Genomic DNA, 19,191 nt, shown 5'->3' on the forward strand with positions numbered 1-19,191 from the left:
CTCCTGAGTCACCCACCAGGGCCATGGAGTACCCTGTACCGGGTCCGGTGTTCACAGGGGAATGTCACGGTGGCGACCCGGTCCGTGGCCCTCGGCGCCCATGTAAAAGGGAAATTGAATAAAGTTTATGTTCGTGACGCCACCCGTGATATTCGGCCAGTGTGGACCGACACTACTTTAAGGGGTCCTCTGGGGTGATGTTATGGCAGCTAGATGGTATAACTTCCCACAGGTGAAGTATATCCCCAGGCAGGGCTGCCACTAGAAATTTCGGGGCCCCATACTGGCAAAATTTTCGGGGCCCCCTTGAGACTCCGCCCAGGCTCCACCCCAGCCTCGCCTCTAGGCTCCACCCCTCGAACTGTCCACAGTCCCACCGCTCTCTCTTGGAAAAACTCCACTTCTCACCTATCACACATTGACAGTTCCCATCACCAGATCACACATATAGCCGGCAGCTTTTGTTTTGGCCAAAAGATTTTTTAAGCCGCCACCATAACACGGTAGACACTTTTGGCCGGGCCTTACTCTACTGTAACCTATTAAATATTTGTTAAAATATGCAATACAATTTAGGTATATTTTTATTTATTTTTCAATTTTTAAAATGACCAATAATGTCACATACAAGGAACAAATACCGCTGCACCATGACCAGATGACATATTACCACCACAGTGATCGAATAATATCACATACAAAGAACAAATACCGCTACACCATGACCAGACCGCATATTACCACCACAGTGATCGAATAATATCACATACAAGGAACAAATACCGCAACACCATGTCCAGACCGCATATTACCACCACAGTGATCGAATAATATCACATACATACAAGGAACAAATACCGCAACACCATGTCCAGACCACATATTACCACCACATAGTGACTGAATACTACAATTCTGATCAGTAATTTAAAAAAAAGCACCATACTATCACCATAAGTGCCATTATACACAGGAAATCTGTACTTAGTATGCAGTGTCTGTGTACAGATAATACAGTGATCACTAGTGAAATTATACACAGGAGCTCTGTATACAGTGTATAGTGTCAGTGTATAGGTAACACACTGACTCACCAGTCACGTCTCTAGGTGAAGTCCTTCATCTTTCATCCAGCCCAGACCGCCATCACTTCATCCAGCCAGGACTCGTCTCTGCAGGAAATAACAGTTATCTCGAGCTCTGCTTGTAGAATACATTACTTAATTTTTCCCAACTTCTACATTACACCACATGAAGAAAAAGAGGCGACATAGTGTCACTCTACACAGTAACAGGACCACCCCCACCCCCCCCATTTAAAACCGTGTCTTTAAAAAATAAAATAAATACATCACTGCAGTAATAACATCCCTAAATTAGCCCCTATGGTAATAATATTCCCCATCCTGGCCACCGTGTGTCTCATTCCTGGCGTCAGCCATATGTTCTCCCATCCTGCCCTCATGAGTATCCATTCTGTCCCATATGATCTCCCCATCCTGCCCCATATGATCGCCCCATGTGATCTCTCCATCCTGCCCCATCTGTCTCCATCGTATCCATCCTGCCCCATGATCCTGCACGATCTGTCTCCAATTCTGCCCCCAGTGTCTCCAATCATGCCCCATGTCTCCATTCTGCCCCCTATGTCTCCAACCATGCCCCCATGTCTGAAATCCTGCCACTTGTCTCCAATCATGCCCCATGTCTCCATTCTGCCCTCTATGTCTCCAACCATGCCCCCATGTCCAGCATTCTGCCCCCGGGTCTCACAGTCTGCCCCTGTGTCCAGCATTCTGCCCCCACTCTGTCCAGCATTCTGCCCCACTGTGTCCAGCATTCTGCCCCCACTGTGTCCAGCATTCTGCCCCCACTGTGTCCAGCATTCTGCCCCCACTGTGTCCAGCATTCTGCCCCCACTGTGTCCAGCTTTCTGCCCTCCCTGTGTCCAGCATTCTGCCCCCACTGTGTCTAGCATTCTGCCCCCACTGTGTCCAGCATTCTGCCCCCACTGTGTCCAGCATTCTGCCCCCACTGTGTCCAACATTCTGCCCCCACTGTGTCCAGCTTTCTGCCCCCACTGTGTCCAGCTTTACTGCCCTCCCTGTGTCCAGCTTTCTACCCCCACTGTGTCCAACATTCTGCCCCCACTGTGTCCAGCTTTCTGCCCCCACTGTGTCCAGCTTTCTGCCCCCACTGTGTCCAGCTTTCTGCCCCCACTGAGTCCAGCATTCTGCCCCCACTGTGTCCAGCATTCTGCCCCCACTGTGTCCAGCTTTCTGCCCCCACTGTGTCCAGCATTCTGCCCCCACTGTGTCCAGCATTCTGCCCCCACTGTGTCCAGCATTCTGCCCCCACTGTGTCCAGCTTTCTGCCCCCACTGTGTCCAGCTTTCTGCCCCCACTGTGTCCAGCATTCTGCCCCCACTGTGTCCAGCTTTCTGCCCCCACTATGTCCAGCTTTCTGCCCCCACTGTGTCCAGCTTTCTGCCCCCACTGTGTCCAGCTTTCTGCCCCCCTGTGTCCAGCTTTCTGCCCCCGTGTCCAGCTTTCTGCCCCCACTGTGTCCAGCTTTCTGCCCCCACTGAGTCCAACAGGACTGGAGTGACAGTTCTCCGTGACTAAGAGCACAGAGCTGCACAACTGCCAGACAGGGGGGAGGAGGAGAGACCTGAATTAGCGCCAGCAGATGCAGCCACCCGAAGCCTCTTCTCACTGGCTGCAGTCTCCTCACTTCTCCTGCTCTCTGCCTCAGCCCGCCCGACGACAACACAGCCACACTCCTCCAGAATGAGGAAGTGCTCAGTGTGTAACGTGACGTCGGGACCATGATGCACCAGGGCCCGCAAATTAAAGGTATAGTGCCCATTTCTCTCTGCCAGATACATTAACGACGCTGTAGGTGTAACTTTAAATCACCACAGCGTTGTTATGTATCTGGTCTGCGGCAGCTTTAAACAAAATATCCCAGGGGCCCGATGAGCATTAGCAAAGAGAGGGGGGCCCGCCCAGACCGGGCTGCCAGCGTGTGCGGGCCCCCCTTTTTGCTTCAGCTCATCGGGTCGCATACTGTAGTGATGGCTGTAATGCCCTGATGGCGGCCCTGTCCCCAGGGCTCCTGGTGTGTAGATGGAAGATGGTGAATGGTGCAGTAAAGAATGAGGACACAGGTTTGCAGTCTCTTTTCCTGGTTTACTGTAGCTTCAGGCAACCGCAGGCCAGGGTACAGGCAGGGTCCGGCCGGCTTAGACGCAAATTGGGAGTCCCCTTTTCCAGGTGGAGATTAGAGCTGTCCTTCTAGCATGGTGGTAATGTAGTGGCGTACTGCCTATGGCTTCTGATAAGGTCCTCACAGTTCTTCTCTCTGTCCCCCATAAAGGTTAGGACTAGTGATGAGCGAATATACTCGCTACTCGAGATTTCCAGAGCATGCTCGGGTGACCTTCGAGTATTTTTTAGTGATCAGAGAATTAGTTTTCTTCACTGTAGCTGAATGATTTACATCTCTTAGCCAGCATAATTACATGTGGGGATTCCCTAGCAACCAGGCAACCCCCACATGTACTTATGCTGGCTAACAGATGTAAATCATTCAGCTGCGGCGATGAAAACTAAATCTCCGAGCACTAAAAAATACTCGGAGGTCACCCGAGTGTGCTCAGGAAATTTCGAGTAACGAGTATATTCGCTCATCACTAGTTAGTTGTTGTGAATTCCACTCTTGGGCTCCCTCCGGTGGTTGTAAGTGGCACTTTTGTGAGTTCTGCTCTTGGGCTCCCTCTTGTGGTTTCTAGTGGTATGGCTGCTCCTTGGAGTTAGCTGTCATCAGCTGCCTCCACTTATCGTCTCTTCTGCTCGGCTATTTAGGCCTGGCTCTTTCTTCAGCCAGTGCCACTTGTAAATGGTTCCTGGTTGGATTCACATCTCTTTGGAGTTCCCTGTTATCCTGACCAGTTCAGCAAAGCTAAGTTTTTGCTTGCTCTTTTCTGTCCATAGATTGTGGACTTATCCATTCTGTGCTTTCTTTGTTTGTCCAGCTTATCAGTGTGAATTTATTCTGTCTTGCTGGAAGCTCTGGGAGGCAGATTTGCCCTCCACACCTTTAGTCAGGTGTGGAGATTTTTTGTAAACTCTGCGTGGATTTTTGTAGTGTTTTATACTGACCGCACAGTATTCCATCCTGTCCTATCTATTTAGCTAGACTGGCCTCCTGTGCTCATCCTGGTTTCATTCTGTGTATGTCTTTTCCCTCTCCACTCACAGTCATTATTTGTGGGTGGCTAATCTATCCTTTGGGGATTTTCTCTGAGGCAAGATAGCTTTTCTGCTTCTTTCTTTAGGGGTAGTTAGCTCTTAGGCTGTGACAAGATGCCTAGGGAGAGTTAGAAGCATTCAACGGCTACTTCTAGTGTTGTGTTGAGTTTAGGGACTGCGGTCAGTACAGTTACCACTTCCTTCAGAGCTCGTTCCATGTTGCTCCTAGACCACCGTATCATAACAGTACAAGTGGCCAAATGAATTAAATGCATCTCAAAAGAAGGAAAAGAAAGTTCTGAACCATTTTTTTTTCTGTGCTCTGGTTTGTCTTTTTTTTTTCCTCTTGATATCTGGGTGGTTCAGGATATATGCTTTGGCATGGATCTTCAGGGCTTGTTTTCTCGTGTGGATCAACTTGCTGCAAGAGTACAGAGTATCCAGGACTTTGTTGTCCAGACTCCGGCTTTAGAGCCTAGAATTCCTACTCCTGATTTGTTTTTGGGGACAGATCCAAGTTTTTGAACTTTAAAAATAACTGCAAATTGTTTTTTGCTTTGAAACCCCGTTCTTCTGGTGATCCCATTCAGCAAATAAAAATCATCATATCCTTGCTGCGTGATGACCCTCAAGACTGGGCTTTTTCTCTTGAAACAGGGGATCCGGCATTATTGAATGTAGATGCATTTTTTCAAGCGCTCGGATTATTGTATGACGAACCTAATTCTGTGGATCATGCAGAAAAAACCCTGTTGGCCTTGTGTCAAGGTCAGGAAGCACCTCTGCTCGTCCTTTGTCGGCCCTTTATTCCAGACGTCTCCTGCTCCCTGCGCGTGCGCACTGTCTTCTGCGCTCCAGCGTGCGTTCCTGGCCTCTCTCTCGCACCTCTCCGTGCGCGCTTCTTTCAGCTCCCCAGCGTGCGTTCCTGGCCTCCCTTTCGCACCTCCACGCCACCACACTTCCTGTCTGGCTGGTATTTATCCCCAGACAGTACACTATGCCGGACACTACCGCCTCCTTCCTCCCTGCTGGACCCACAGGTACCTTTTCCCTCTGGTTTAGCTCCCTGCTTTCTTTTCACATTATCAGCATCCTCACTCCTGGTCTCCCATCCACAGTGCTTCTAGGGACACTGCGCCCTGTCCGTGCCGTACCGGACCTTCGTACTCCTGTTCTCTGGACCTTTTGTGGTATGTGTTCATTTGACTCTGCCTCTGGCCCCCACCATAGCATTTGTGCCTTGCCTCATTCTTTGTTATTTTCTATAGGAGCCTCTGTCTCCATCTATCGGACAAGTATCGTCCTCCCCCCCTTTTCTCCATCTCTATTCACTAAGGTCAGTTTTGCTCTACCCCTTGCTTACAATGTGTATTTTTATATATATCTATATGTTTTCAGTTGTCTATGAAGCCTACTGCCCTCCTTTTGTCTGCCTGCCTGAAAGCTGTTCTAGTATTCATATTACGTGTATACTCCTCTGGGCCTCGTTCACGTATTTTGTAAGATCTGTACATATGTATATAATTTTCTCACATAATATGGTCATTTATTTTATTTTGTTTTGTCTGGTATTAGGTCTCCCTCACCCCCTTTCCCCCCCCCCCTTGCTTTACCCTTTAGGCATATACAGCATCCCTCTATACATCTGGCAACACAGTGGCATCCATCATGTTTACCATACTATGCATGTATTGGCCCCTTTTAGCTGATGTTAACTGTATCCACTGTGTTTATTACTTCTTGTGATACTCTATATGTAGCTATGCTGTATTTTGTCTGGATTGTTTTGGTTACACCATCTTTAATATAATCTATTTCATGTTTTTACAGTGAGGTTTGAGAAAGACCTTTCGGGTCGAAACGTTACCTCAGAACTTTATTGACCACTGTGGTGTTACTCAATAAATACTTCACATCTCTGATGCAAAAAAAATTGTCTGAGTGCGGTTGTTTGCCCGAATTTATGATTGAACTGGATCCAGTCCAGGTTCAGCCAGCACCAGCTCCACTCTACAGAGTGCACGCCTTTTTCCTCTAACTAAGGTCAGGAAGCGGCAGAGTTATACTGCCAGAAATTTAGAAAATGGTCTGTGCTCACTAAATGGAATGAAGAGGCTCTGGCTGCTGTTTTCAGAAAAGGTCTTTCTGAAACCCTTAAAGATGTTATGGTGGGCTTTCCTACGCCTGCCGGTTTGAGCGAATCTATGTCTCTAGCCATTCAGATTGATCGGCGTCTGCGCGAGCGCAAAGCTGTGCACCATATGGCAGTATCCTCTGAGCAAAGTCCTGAACCTATGCAATGTGATAGGATTTTGACTAGAATAGAACGGCAGGAATTCATACGTCAGAATAGGCTGTGTTTTTACTGTGGTGATTCGGCTCATGTTATCTCTGATTGCCCTAAGCGTACTTAGAGAGTCGCTAGGTCTGTTACCATTAGTACTATACAGCCTAAATTTCTCTTATCTGTGACCCTGATTTGCTCATTGTCGTCCTTTTCTGTCATGGCATTTGTGGATTCAGGCGCTGCCCTGAACTTAATGGACTTAGAATTCGCCAGGCGCTGTGGTTTTTCCTTGCAGCCTTTGCAGAGTCCTATTCCTTTGAGGGGTATTGATGCTACACCCTTGGCCAAGGATAAACCTCAGTACTGGACACAGATGACTATGTACATGGCTCCTGCACATCAGGAAGATTGCCGTTTTCTGGTGTTGCATAACCTGCATGATGTTGTTGTACTGGGATTTCCATGGTTACAGGAACATAATCCGGTGCTGGATTGGAAAACTATGTCGGTGACTAGTTGTGGTTGTCGAGGAGTACATAGTGACGTTCCTTTGATGTCAATTTCCTCTTCCCCCTCTTCTGAGGTCCCTGAGTTTTTGTCGGATTTCCAGGATGTATTTGATGAGCCCAAGTCCAGTTCCCTTCCTCCGCACAGGGACTGTGATTGTGCTATTAACTTGATTTCTGGTTGCAAGTTCCCTAAGGGCCGACTTTTCAATCTGTCTGTGCCAGAGCATGCCGCCATGCGGAGTTATGTTAAGGAGTCTTTGGAGAAGGGGCATATTCGGCCCTCTTCGTCACCATTGGGAGCGGGTTTCTTTTTTGTTGCTAAGAAGGATGGCTCCTTGAGACCCTGTATTGATTATCGTCTTCTTAATAAGATCACGGTCAAATTCCAATACCCCTTGCCTTTGCTTACTGATTTGTTTGCTCAGATTAAGGGGGCTAGTTGGTTTACTAAGATTGACCTCCGAGGGGCATATAATCTTGTTCGTATTAAACAGGGTGACGAATGGAAAACTGCATTTAATACACCCGAAGGCCATTTTGAATACCTTGTGATGCCATTTGGGCTCTCTAATGCTCCATCTGTGTTCCAGTCTTTCATGCATGATATTTTCCGCAATTATCTTGATAAATTCATGGTCGTATATTTGGATGATATTTTGATTTTTTCCGATGATTGGGAGTCTCATGTGAAGCAGGTCAGGATGGTGTTCCAGATCCTTCATGATAATGCTTTATTTGTGAAGGGGTCTCAGTGCCTATTCAGAGTTCAGAAGGTCTCTTTTTTGGGTTTTATTTTTTCTCCCTCGTCTATAGAAATGGATCCTGTTAAGGTCCGAGCTATTCATGACTGGATCCAACCCACATCTGTGAAGGGTCTTCAAAAATTTTTGGGCTTTGCTAATTTCTATCGCCGTTTCATTGCCAACTTTTCCAGTGTGGTTAAGCCCCTTACTGATTTGACGAAGAAAGGCGCTGATGTGACGAATTGGTCCTCTGAGGCTGTTGAGGCCTTTCAGGAGCTTAAACGCCGATTTACTTCTGCCCCTGTGTTGCGTCAGCCGGATGTTTCTCTTCATTTTCAGGTTGAGGTCGACGCTTCTGAGATTGGGGCAGGGGCCGTTTTGTCTCAGAGGGAGTCTGATGGTTCTTTGATGAAACCGTGTGCTTTTTTTTCCAGAAAGTTTTCGCCTGCGGAACGCAATTATGATGTCGGCAATCGGGAGTTGTTGGCTATGAAGTGGGCGTTTGAGGAGTGGCGACATTGGCTTGAGGGAGCTAAACACCGTGTTGTGGTCCTGACCGATCATAAGAATCTGATTTACCTCGAGTCGGCCAAGCGGCTGAATCCTAGACAGGCTCGATGGTCCCTGTTTTTCTCCCGTTTTGATTTTGTGGTCTTGTATCTTCCGGGATCTAAGAATGTTAAGGCTGATGCCCTCTCTAGGAGTTTTTCGCCTGATTCTCCTGGAGTCCTTGAGCCGGTTGGCATTCTTAAGGAGGGGGTGATTCTTTCTGCTATCTCCCCTGATTTGCAGCGGGTGCTTCAGGAATTTCAGGCTGATAGGCCTGACCGCTGTCCAGTGGGGAAGCTGTTTGTTCCTGATAGATGGACAAGTAAGGTTATTTCTGAGGTTCATTGTTCAGTGTTGGCTGGTCATCCTGGGATTTTTGGTACCAGAGATATGGTTGCTAGGTCCTTTTGGTGGCCTTCCTTGTCGCGCGATGTGCGTGCTTTTGTGCAGTCCTGTGGGACTTGCGCCGGGGCCAAGCCTTGCTGTTCCCGCGCTAGTGGGTTTCTTTTGCCTTTGCAGGTCCCTGAGAGGCCCTGGACGCATATTTCCATGGATTTTATTTCGGATCTTCCTGTTTCCCAGAAGATGTCTGCTATCTGGGTTGTTTGTGACCAGTTCTCTAAAATGGTCCATCTGGTACCTTTGCCAAAGTTGCCTTCCTCCTCAGATCTGGTTCCATTATTTTTTCAGCATGTGGTTCGTTTGCATGGCATTCCGGAGAATATTGTGTCTGACAGAGGTTCTCAGTTTGTCTCTAGATTTTGGCAGGCCTTTTGTGCTAGGATGGGCATTGATTTGTCTTTTTATTCAGCGTTTCATCCTCAGACTAATGGCCAAACTGAGCGAACTAATCAGACCTTGGAGACCTATTTGAGATGCTTTGTGTCTGCTGATCAGGATGATTGGGTGTCTTTCTTGCCGTTGGCCGAGTTTGCCCTTAATAATCGGGCTAGTTCGGCTACTTTGGTTTCACCTTTCTTTTGTAATTTTGGTTTTCATCCTCGTTTTTCTTCTGGGCAGGTTGAGCCTTCTGATTGTCCTGGTGTTGATTCTGTGGTGGACAGGCTGCAGCAGATTTGGACTCATGTGGTGGACAATTTGACGTTGTCTCAGGAAAGGGCTCAACGTTTTGCTAACCGCCGTCGGTGTGTTGGTCCCCGGCTTCATGTGGGGGATTTGGTTTGTTGTCTTCTCGTCATGTTCCTATGAAGGTTTCTTCTCCTAAGTTTAAGCCTCGGTTTATTGGTCCTTATAAAATTTCTGAAATTATTAATCCGGTGTCTTTTCGTTTGGCTCTTCCAGCCTCTTTTGCCATTCATAATGTTTTCCATAGATCTTTGTTGCGGAGATATGTGGTGCCCGTTGTTCCCTCGGTTGACCCTCCTGCCCCGGTGTTGGTTGAGGGAGAGTTGGAATATGAGGTTGAGAAGGTTTTGGATTCTCGTTTTTCGAGGCAGAGGCTTCAGTATCTTGTCAAGTGGAAGGGTTATGGCCAGGAGGATAATTCTTGGGTTGTTGCCTCCGATGTCCATGCCACCGATTTGGTTCGTGCTTTTCACTTGGCTCATCCTGATTGGCTCTGGTGAGGGTTCGGTGACCCCTCCTCAAGGGGGGTACTGTTGTGAATTCCGCTCTTGGGCTCCCTCCGGTGGTTGTAAGTGGCACTTTTGTGAGTTCTGCTCTTGGGCTCCCTCTTGTGGTTTCTAGTGGTATGGCTGCTCCTTGGAGTTAGCTGTCATCAGCTGCCTCCACTTATCGTCTCTTCTGCTCGGCTATTTAGGCCTGGCTCTTTCTTCAGCCAGTGCCACTTGTAAATGGTTCCTGGTTGGATTCACATCTCTTTGGAGTTCCCTGTTATCCTGACCAGTTCAGCAAAGCTAAGTTTTTGCTTGCTCTTTTCTGTCCATAGATTGTGGACTTATCCAATCTGTGCTTTCTTTGTTTGTCCAGCTTATCAGTGTGAATTTATTCTGTCTTGCTGGAAGCTCTGGGAGGCAGATTTGCCCTCCACACCTTTAGTCAGGTGTGGAGATTTTTTGTAAACTCTGCGTGGATTTTTGTAGTGTTTTATACTGACCGCACAGTATTCCATCCTGTCCTATCTATTTAGCTAGACTGGCCTCCTGTGCTCATCCTGGTTTCATTCTGTGTATGTCTTTTCCCTCTCCACTCACAGTCATTATTTGTGGGTGGCTAATCTATCCTTTGGGGATTTTCTCTGAGGCAAGATAGCTTTTCTGCTTCTTTCTTTAGGGGTAGTTAGCTCTTAGGCTGTGACGAGATGCCTAGGGAGAGTTAGGAGCATTCCACGGCTACTTCTAGTGTTGTGTTGAGTTTAGGGACTGCGGTCAGTACAGTTACCACTTCCTTCAGAGCTCGTTCCATGTTGCTCCTAGACCACCGTATCATAACAGTTAGTACACAAACCCATATGACAGGTGACTCAAGCCTTTTTACATGGTCTCTATCAAGACCCGGGCTCAATGTGTCACTGTGTCTCCTGGGTGTTAGGACGAACAGGTAATATATAATCTGTCTGTCCTGCCGGTTTCTGCTATGTGTCTTAGAGTCCCACAAAAGCCTTGGTCTTCTGGCTACCGGTGTCTTCACTTTGCCAGGGAGACAGTCTGTTCGCTGCTGTCCTCCCCCTGGTGTCCTCGCCTGTGCTTCTCTTTCCTACACACTCTTTACAATCTGTTCTGCTTTCGGTGTTATCTCTGTCCAGGAGCAGCAGCACTTTCTCGTGGCTGCACGGCTCCTCTGCTTCCTTCCCCTCTGTCTCTCTGACAGGAACTAACTAACTTCCCCTCCAAACCACAATACAGTGCCTACAAGTAGTATTCAACCCCCTGCAGATTTAGCAGGTTTACACATTTGGAATTAAATTGGCATTGTGACATTTGGACTGTAGATCAGCCTGGAAGTGTGAAATGCTCTGCAGCAAAAAAGAATGTTATTTCTTTGTTTATTTTTTTTTTTTAAATTGTGAAAAGTCTTTTCAGAGGGTCATTTATTATTCAACCCCTGAACCCACCAGAATTCTGTTTGGTTCCCCTAAAGTATTAAGAAGTAGTTCAGGCACAAAGAACAATGAGCTTCACATGTTTGGATTAATTATCTCTTTTTCCAGCCTTTTCTGACTATTTAAGACCCTCCCCAAACTTGTGAACAGCACTCATACATGGTCAACATGGGAAAGACAAAGGAGCATTCCAAGGCCATCAGAGACAAGATCGTGGAGGGTTACAAGGCTGGCAAGGGGTACAAAACCCTTTCCAAGGAGTTGGGCCTACTTGTCTCCACTGTTGGGAGCATCATCCGGAAGTGGAAGGCTTATGGAACTACTGTTAGCCTTCCACGGCCTGGACAGCCTTTGAAAGTTTCCTCCCGTGCCGAGGCCAGGCTTGTCCGAAGAGTCAAGGCTAACCCAAGGACAACAAGGAAGGAGCTCCGGGAAGATCTCATGGCAGCAGGGACATTGGTTTCAGTCAATACCATAAGTAACGTACTCCACCGCAATGGTCTCCGTTCCAGACGAGCCCGTAAGGTACCTTTACTTTCAAAGCGTCATGTCAAGGCTCGTCTACAGTTTGCTCATGATCACTTGGAGGACTCTGAGACTGACTGGTTCAAGGTTCTCTGGTCTGATGAGACCAAGATCGAGATCTTTGGTGCCAACCACACACGTGACGTTTGGAGACTGGATGGCACTGCATACGACCCCAAGAATACCATCCCTACAGTCAAGCATGGTGGTGGCAACATCATGCTGTGGGGCTGTTTCTCAGCCAAGGGGCCTGGCCATCTGGTCTGCATCCATGGGAAGATGGATAGCACGGCCTACCTGGAGATTTTGGCCAAGAACCTCCGCTCCTCCATCATGGATCTTAAGATGGGTCGTCATGTCATCTTCCAACAAGACAACGACCCAAAGCACACAGCCAAGAAAACCAAGGCCTGGTTCAAGAGGCAAAAAAATCAAGGTGTTGCAGTGGCCTAGTCAGTCTCCTGACCTTAACCCAATTGAAAACTTGTGGAAGGAGCTCAAGATTAAAGTCCACATGAGACACCCAAAGAACCTAGATAACTTGGAGAAGATCTGCATGGAGGAGTGGGCCAAGATAACTCCAGAGACCTGTGCCGGCCTGATCAGGTCTTATAAATGATGATTATTAGCTGTAATTGCAAACAAAGGTTATTCCACAAAATATTAAACCTAGGGGTTGAATAATAATTGACCCACACTTTTATGTTTAAAATTTATAAAAATTTAACTGAGCAACAAAACTTTTTGGTTTGTAAGATTTATGCATCTGTTAATAAATCCTGCTCTTGTTTGAAGTTTGAAGGCTCTAACTTATTTGCATCTTATTAAACCTGCTAAATCTGCAGGGGGTTGAATACTACTTGTAGGCACTGTATATATATAGGGGAGTCACCTAGGAATAGGATCAAAAGCTCTCCCTTGTGGCCTGGAGTGTGAACATGTTGCATGTTTGTGTTTACCTGGTGAAAGTTATCCTTCCTTGCCTCCAAGCGTGACATCACTCTCCCCGTGAGGAAAGCAATGCCACTGTGACGACCAGGACCCTAGGGCGCCACACTCCCCTCCCCGCAGCCGCATTGTCAGCCTTGATATGAGAGAACTGTAACTCTATTTTCTTCCTTTAATCCTTATTTATTTTGTAATTGTCTGTATATACATAATTGTCTCATTTTATAATATCTAGTAGTGTATCACCCATATGTTTCGTCAAACTCAAACTGACAGGTGCCCCGCCCCTATCAAAGTGTATCAAAGTGTGTAACCCCTCCCCTCCCCTTGTCTGACGGCTGGTAGCCAGCTGTCCCTCCTTGTTTGATTTCCCCTTTTGATATAGTTTGATATAGTTTTATATTAGCTTTTTGATAATACCTATTAGATGGCAGTGGTATATAATTATATCCTAGGATCTGTACGATTACATACTGCATTCGGTAATCAGGGCAGTGTGTTTTATTCATGTTTTTATAACACACCATGTTCGATATTGTTAATTTGATTCTGGGATAACACATGTTTATAATTATATCCTAGTCGTGTATTTATTTTACACGTGGTTTATAACACCTCTCTCATGCGATTCTCACTTTCTATCATATCAATTAGATTCTCATTTTATATGAAGTTGTTATGAGTTTACTGCAGTTATCAGAGCAATGTATTTTATTTGACAGCCACAACAGTCACACAGGTCATAATGATAGTGTATCTGCAGCATGTTATTTTGGAAATAAAGAACACATTTCAAGTTAGCAATGTCTCAGAGATCTAAACCACTAACCCGGACGTGCCCTGGTTCTATATTCGCTTTCTCTTTGTGCCTGTAGCTGTTATCTGAGGGTCATCTGCCCGGAGGTGTTATGGGTGTTTTTTTGCTTATAATGCATATTTATTTACATGGTTTACTGATAGTACTATACTGCTACTGGTTTATTTTTGTACAAATCCATGCTGCTTGGTGATCTTTGTGCCTGTAGGTGTTATCTGAGGGTCAGCTGCCCGGAGGTGTTATGGCATATAATTATATCCTAGGATCTGTACGATTACATACGGCATTCTGTACAGCGTGTTATGTTCTGTGAAGCAAACCCTAGGAAACACACAGATCAGCTTAAAATGTTTTATTGGCAGAACTAATTGGAAATAAAGAACACATTTTAAGCTAGCCGCACTCATTTTACACAATCAGAAAAAAAAAAAAAAAAAAGGAAACACACTTTAAGTTAGCTAACAGCATGATGCTGACAAATGCATCTTTGCGGAATCTGATAACAACACGCTGAACAAAGGGTTGAGCCTGAAAATCTCGATGTCACAAAATCTGATACGATTCGATCATTATTCTGCAAGTCAGATGTGAAATGTTGTAAAACCTTCTTAAATGGAAAGCCTCGTGCTAAATGGTATAATACATATATGCAATAATGACCGCATACACGGCTATACAAATCTTGAATTTGCGCGCTCTGATAACAATAAGAATAACAATTCTTGTTCAGGAATGTCACAAAAGCACGTGGAAAGATAATATTGTCCGCACGGAAGCCGTAACTGTCAAAAAATATGCCCGTCTTATCATCGCAGAGTACGATTAATATCCAGTGGCGTCCAGCTTGATTCGCCGGGTCTGTATTCACAATATATGCCGCGGGTCTCTGAGTCACTCTTTCTTCCGGAAGCAAATCACACGGAAACACACCGGCGAATATGCGGTCTGTATAATTATCGGCCCGCGCTACAACTGTAAGCTGCAGACTGTCCATCGTTGCTTAATTAAAATCGTACAAGATCTCTCGCCTGTTATTAATTTCCAGAATGGTGTGGTTGACTGCAAAGACAATCATGTTTATCATGTGGGGTGTCGCTAGCGCAAAGCGGACTTCAGCACGCAGGTTACCTGTTTTAATGAGCGAGAAATGGCCTCCAGGCTCTTGATCAGGCGATAAATCAAAAGCAAATAGCGTGAATCCAGCCATAAATTCTTCACGATCTATCGCCATGGCACAATCAGCCTTTTGCTTGCCCGATATATGGGCAAGCGCCATATATTCTCTGATGGCTAAATCATCATTAAAATTAGGATTATAAGGTCTCGCGGGTATCTGCTGACCATCCAGATATAATGCCGCGTGGTTGACGTGGTAGTGGTGAAAGTCCAGCGGGTTTTTTGTATAAGAACCGCTGAAGGCCTCATTATCTACAAACCCCAATATAACAGTTTTTGGTATCTGTCCTAGGAAGAGGTTTTCGTGGTTCGTGATCCGTGTCCCTGCGGCGATGCTGTACACTTTCAGGCATGTTCGGTCAACAGCGTACTTGGCCGTTGCAGCTAGGAGGGCCTGGCTGTGGCCGATTCGGACAGCCGGAGATACATGCACTCTTTTCACATAGAGAGCCGCCTGCGAGATTTGCACCTTCAGCGGCTCGGCTTCTGCGGACATGAGGCAGAAAGTATCCTTATTTCTTGACAGCTTAACCTTAAGGTCAAGGCCGTTCAATATTAACTTTGGCTGGTTAAATATATCCCCAAAAATGGGCCCCAAAAGGTCGATGGGTTTTGAGCGAGAAGCGGCACTGGCTCTTTTGATAAATCCCGCATTTGCGCCATCCATGCGCCTGTCATTATGATGCCCCACAGTGTCTTTATAGAACAAACCGGCTGTAAATTGTGATGCCAGCGTCTGTGAACTGTAATTTAAAAGGGTCTCTATGTACGCTCTATAACTGTAGAGATTGTCCGATTGTGAGATAAGCCGGTCTCCCAGAGTAATATCGACCTGGTTAAAAAGAGTGGCTAGAGGGTAGTTTATGAGCGCCACACGCGCACCATCGGCGATGGCCGTATTATCCTGCTTCACGATGCGACAGCTTATGTACAGCAGCGTGTTGTTCAGATCATAATAATAATCCCCGCTACCAGATATGTAAAACTCCAACGGGCCATTGTCTGACAAAGCCGCAACCGGCTGTACTTCTACAAATAGAGATTTCTCGATACTTGTTTGAGTCGGTGGTACGGCAAAAATATCCAGTTCAGATTTTGCGCACTCTACAGAAGCGTCATGCAGGAAAGCCATGATAACTGATTAGAAGATGTCGTCCGCAGAGCGTCTTACTCGTTTCTGATGGGGGCGTCTCTTGGATGTAGTTTTATTCATGAGCATCGGCGGTAAAGGCGGGCAAACGCACCTCTTTCTTTTTTGGGCTTTTTTAGCGACATAGATTATCCCAGAGCCATCTTGCTGGGTTGGTGTATTTATCCTTTTCATAAGGGCCGTCGATGCTGATGTCACGGCATCTGCCGCGATGTTCCGGGCAGCCGTCCGAACGTGTGGTTTTACCAATTGTAAGCCTTTTCTGAAAAGCAGCACGGCGCGGCGAAATAAGCCTTTAAATAGCCCGGCCAGGCCAGAACCATACATGTACTCGCTCCCGCGGAACCCCTCTAGCCCGTGCCCCGACTGGGCAGTATAGTAGCGGGCATAAACAGCAGGATCTCCATACACCCTTTGAGACACCATTTTACCGTGTCAATGCTGTCGAGGTCTAAAATGTAATCGCACTATACACTTGCCGTATCTGAATTTAACAGGCGTGCCCTGGTCCGACATGACTGTAATGTTTATGGAGTCAAAGTGTTGCTTGCACAGCGGTATGTAATCGGGCCGTGAGTAGCGCACCGTGACAATATCATTATCATCGCCGCTAACTTCTACGGTTCGTAACAGTTGAACGTAACTGTCACCTACAAGCTGATGTTGAATTATATCAGTGTATACAAAAAGCGAATAAAAACCAGCCTTTGAATCGGGGTAAAAGCGACGATTCCACGGCATTAAAGCAACGGGGGAGTCATCGACGGTCTGCAGGCCGAAAATAAATTTTAGCTTAGTACCCAGAGCAAACTGTATAGGGGACGGGTCGGGCAGGATCACCTCTCGGCGTAGCTCATCATACCGTATTCTGTAGGCAGGCGTAGATAAATACAGCGCTTCTATTTGGGCATTGACAGCGCCAACTAGCTTAGGAATGGTCGAGTAAAATCCTGATTTTATGTGATACTGTACTAACGGCTCGTCATGTTTAGCCGCGTAGAAGCTCCCTTCAAAAGCATCAAACGTGTTCCATGTATGGGGGTACTGTATTTCCGTTAACGCCACCTCATAATCTGCTGAAAGATGAACGGCCCTCGCTAACTTGGTATTGTAGTCCGATATGGTGTTTTCGGGGTACATTTTAATTGAAGAATTACTGGGTAATGTCACGAAAAACGAGCCCGCTTCCATGGTTATATATCTGTCAACTCCGAGGCCGGGATCCAACTATTGAATTTTTCGGGGTAGCCCAGCCATTTGACAAAGCAGTGACTCACACCCCTGAAACGTTTTTTTCTCAAAATCTTTTCTACTCTGTAGACACGATCCTCACCCATAGGTATTTTTTGCAGCTCTTCCTTATAAAATGACCCCTCTACAGCCTCTCCGGCTAAATCACTGATTTTATAAAGGGGCTTATGAAATTTATTGGAGACGGCTGTAATTAAAAAAATCTCTTCGCTGTACGTTTTCTCATAGCCCTTACAGAAGGGCCCCTTATAGCGTGATATTCTGACATGAGACCCAACCTTTAAAGACGGTTTAATCGGTTTATTAGTAATAGTAGAACTGTAAATATTGCGCCAGATTTGCATCACGTTTCTCTCTGACACAGACGCGGGACTACAGCGGATCGTTGAGTGGTACGTATGGTTGTAGCTATGCAGCAAATCCGGTAAAATATCAATATACCTAAAGGTATTATGCTGCGTAAGATAGCGCCACATACGGGTTTTTAATGTGCGATTAAAACGCTCGACCATAGCGGCTTTTACATCATTGTTTGTAAAAAAGTGATGAATATTATGCATATAAGTGGTGAATTTATAAATTCTTTGCCGCGATCCGTCTGCAGTTTCTTCGGTATGCGCTTATCATTTTGAAATATTAATTCGAACGATCTGGCGACACTAGCGCCTGTCTTGTTTGTCAAGGCCACGCACCATGCGTATCTCGATAGAACATCAATCACCGTCAGGATGTATTTGACATTATCATTTTCCCTTGAATAGTCAATTAAACTTACGAGATCCGCCTGCCACTGCGCATCAATGTCCTAGACGTAAATTTTATTTGTCAAAAAGCGTTTTCTAGCAGGCTTGTGTAGCGTGTAGGCGTCTTGCTTATTCAGCCAAGCAATCACATCAGATTTCTTTATTCCGCGCTCTCTCGTCGCTCTAAATAATTTGTCAATTCCGTAGAATGATCCGGGAGCCACTGTTGTAAAATATTGTTTTTCTAATATGTCATCATACGATTTAGACGTCATGATTGATTAAAATGATTGTGTCTCGTTAATCAACAGCCTGCTTCTTTCAGAAATTCAGCTGTATAAAAATTCCGGTTTTAATCCGACTATATCATGCGTGAGTTAATACATGCATTAACTGCATGTATGGTTGTGTTCTGGGTGTTAACAGAAGGCGTGTGATGGGGCGTAACTGGGTGTGTTTCTGGGTGTTAACAGCTGGCTTGTTTTCTGACACTCAGGATAAATACAGCTGGCTGTACCACTACAGTACAGCAGACATCCACCAGAAGCCAGACTAGACTAAAAGCAGAACTATTCTAAATGTAAGTATATAAGACAGTTGTCTTATTATTCGCAAATGCTTAATTATATTTAACTATGCATCTCTAAAACCATAATTAAGGATGTTATTTGTTTAATAAGTTAGTGTTATACTGGAAGCTAGCTGCATATTTAGTAGCGCTGTATAATATAGTTTTACTGCATAAACCATATTTGTGGTACATAATTAATATAGAAAGACTTATCCGCGGGCAGCTATTATAACATAATTTGTGTAATACAGTAGTTAATAACTGTTAATACAGCCTAACTAGCGTATTCATCGCTTACTTACTACCTATGTTTTGTTTAACATAGACATATTTATAGTCATATTTATACAGTAGCGGCATATTTAGTTGCGCTGTATAATATAGTTTTACTGCATAAACCATATTTGTGGTACATAATTAATATAGAAAGACTTAGCCGTATTACCCATGATTTGCTTAGTATAAGCATATTTATACACGGGGCGCAGTTTTATTTGTTGGGGTATATAAATGAGTTTGACGAGTGGTGGTGTGTGGTTAATATAGATTGCACAAAAAATTTACACAGATAATTTATTTTAGATGGAATCCCAAAATTTTTCGACTTTTTCCAGTCAAGTTGAGGATTCGGTATTAGGTATGTTTCA

The 19,191-nt window shown here is 45.6% G+C and overlaps 1 protein-coding gene across 1 annotated transcript in view; it reads right to left on the minus strand.

The window, feature by feature from the left end:
• The window catches only part of LOC138667660 (proteoglycan 3-like), a 53,302-nt gene extending 50,522 nt beyond the window's left edge, over positions 1-2,780 (minus strand). Inside the window, exon 1 of the mRNA XM_069755785.1 lies at positions 2,671-2,780. The gene's annotated coding sequence lies outside the window, so the exon portion shown is untranslated. The remainder of the gene's footprint in view (positions 1-2,670) is intronic.
• Positions 2,781-19,191: the final 16,411 nt, after the last annotated feature.

The sequence above is a fragment of the Ranitomeya imitator genome, chromosome 2 (genome assembly GCF_032444005.1).
Source record: "Ranitomeya imitator isolate aRanImi1 chromosome 2, aRanImi1.pri, whole genome shotgun sequence".
Lineage (NCBI taxonomy): Eukaryota > Metazoa > Chordata > Amphibia > Anura > Dendrobatidae > Ranitomeya > Ranitomeya imitator.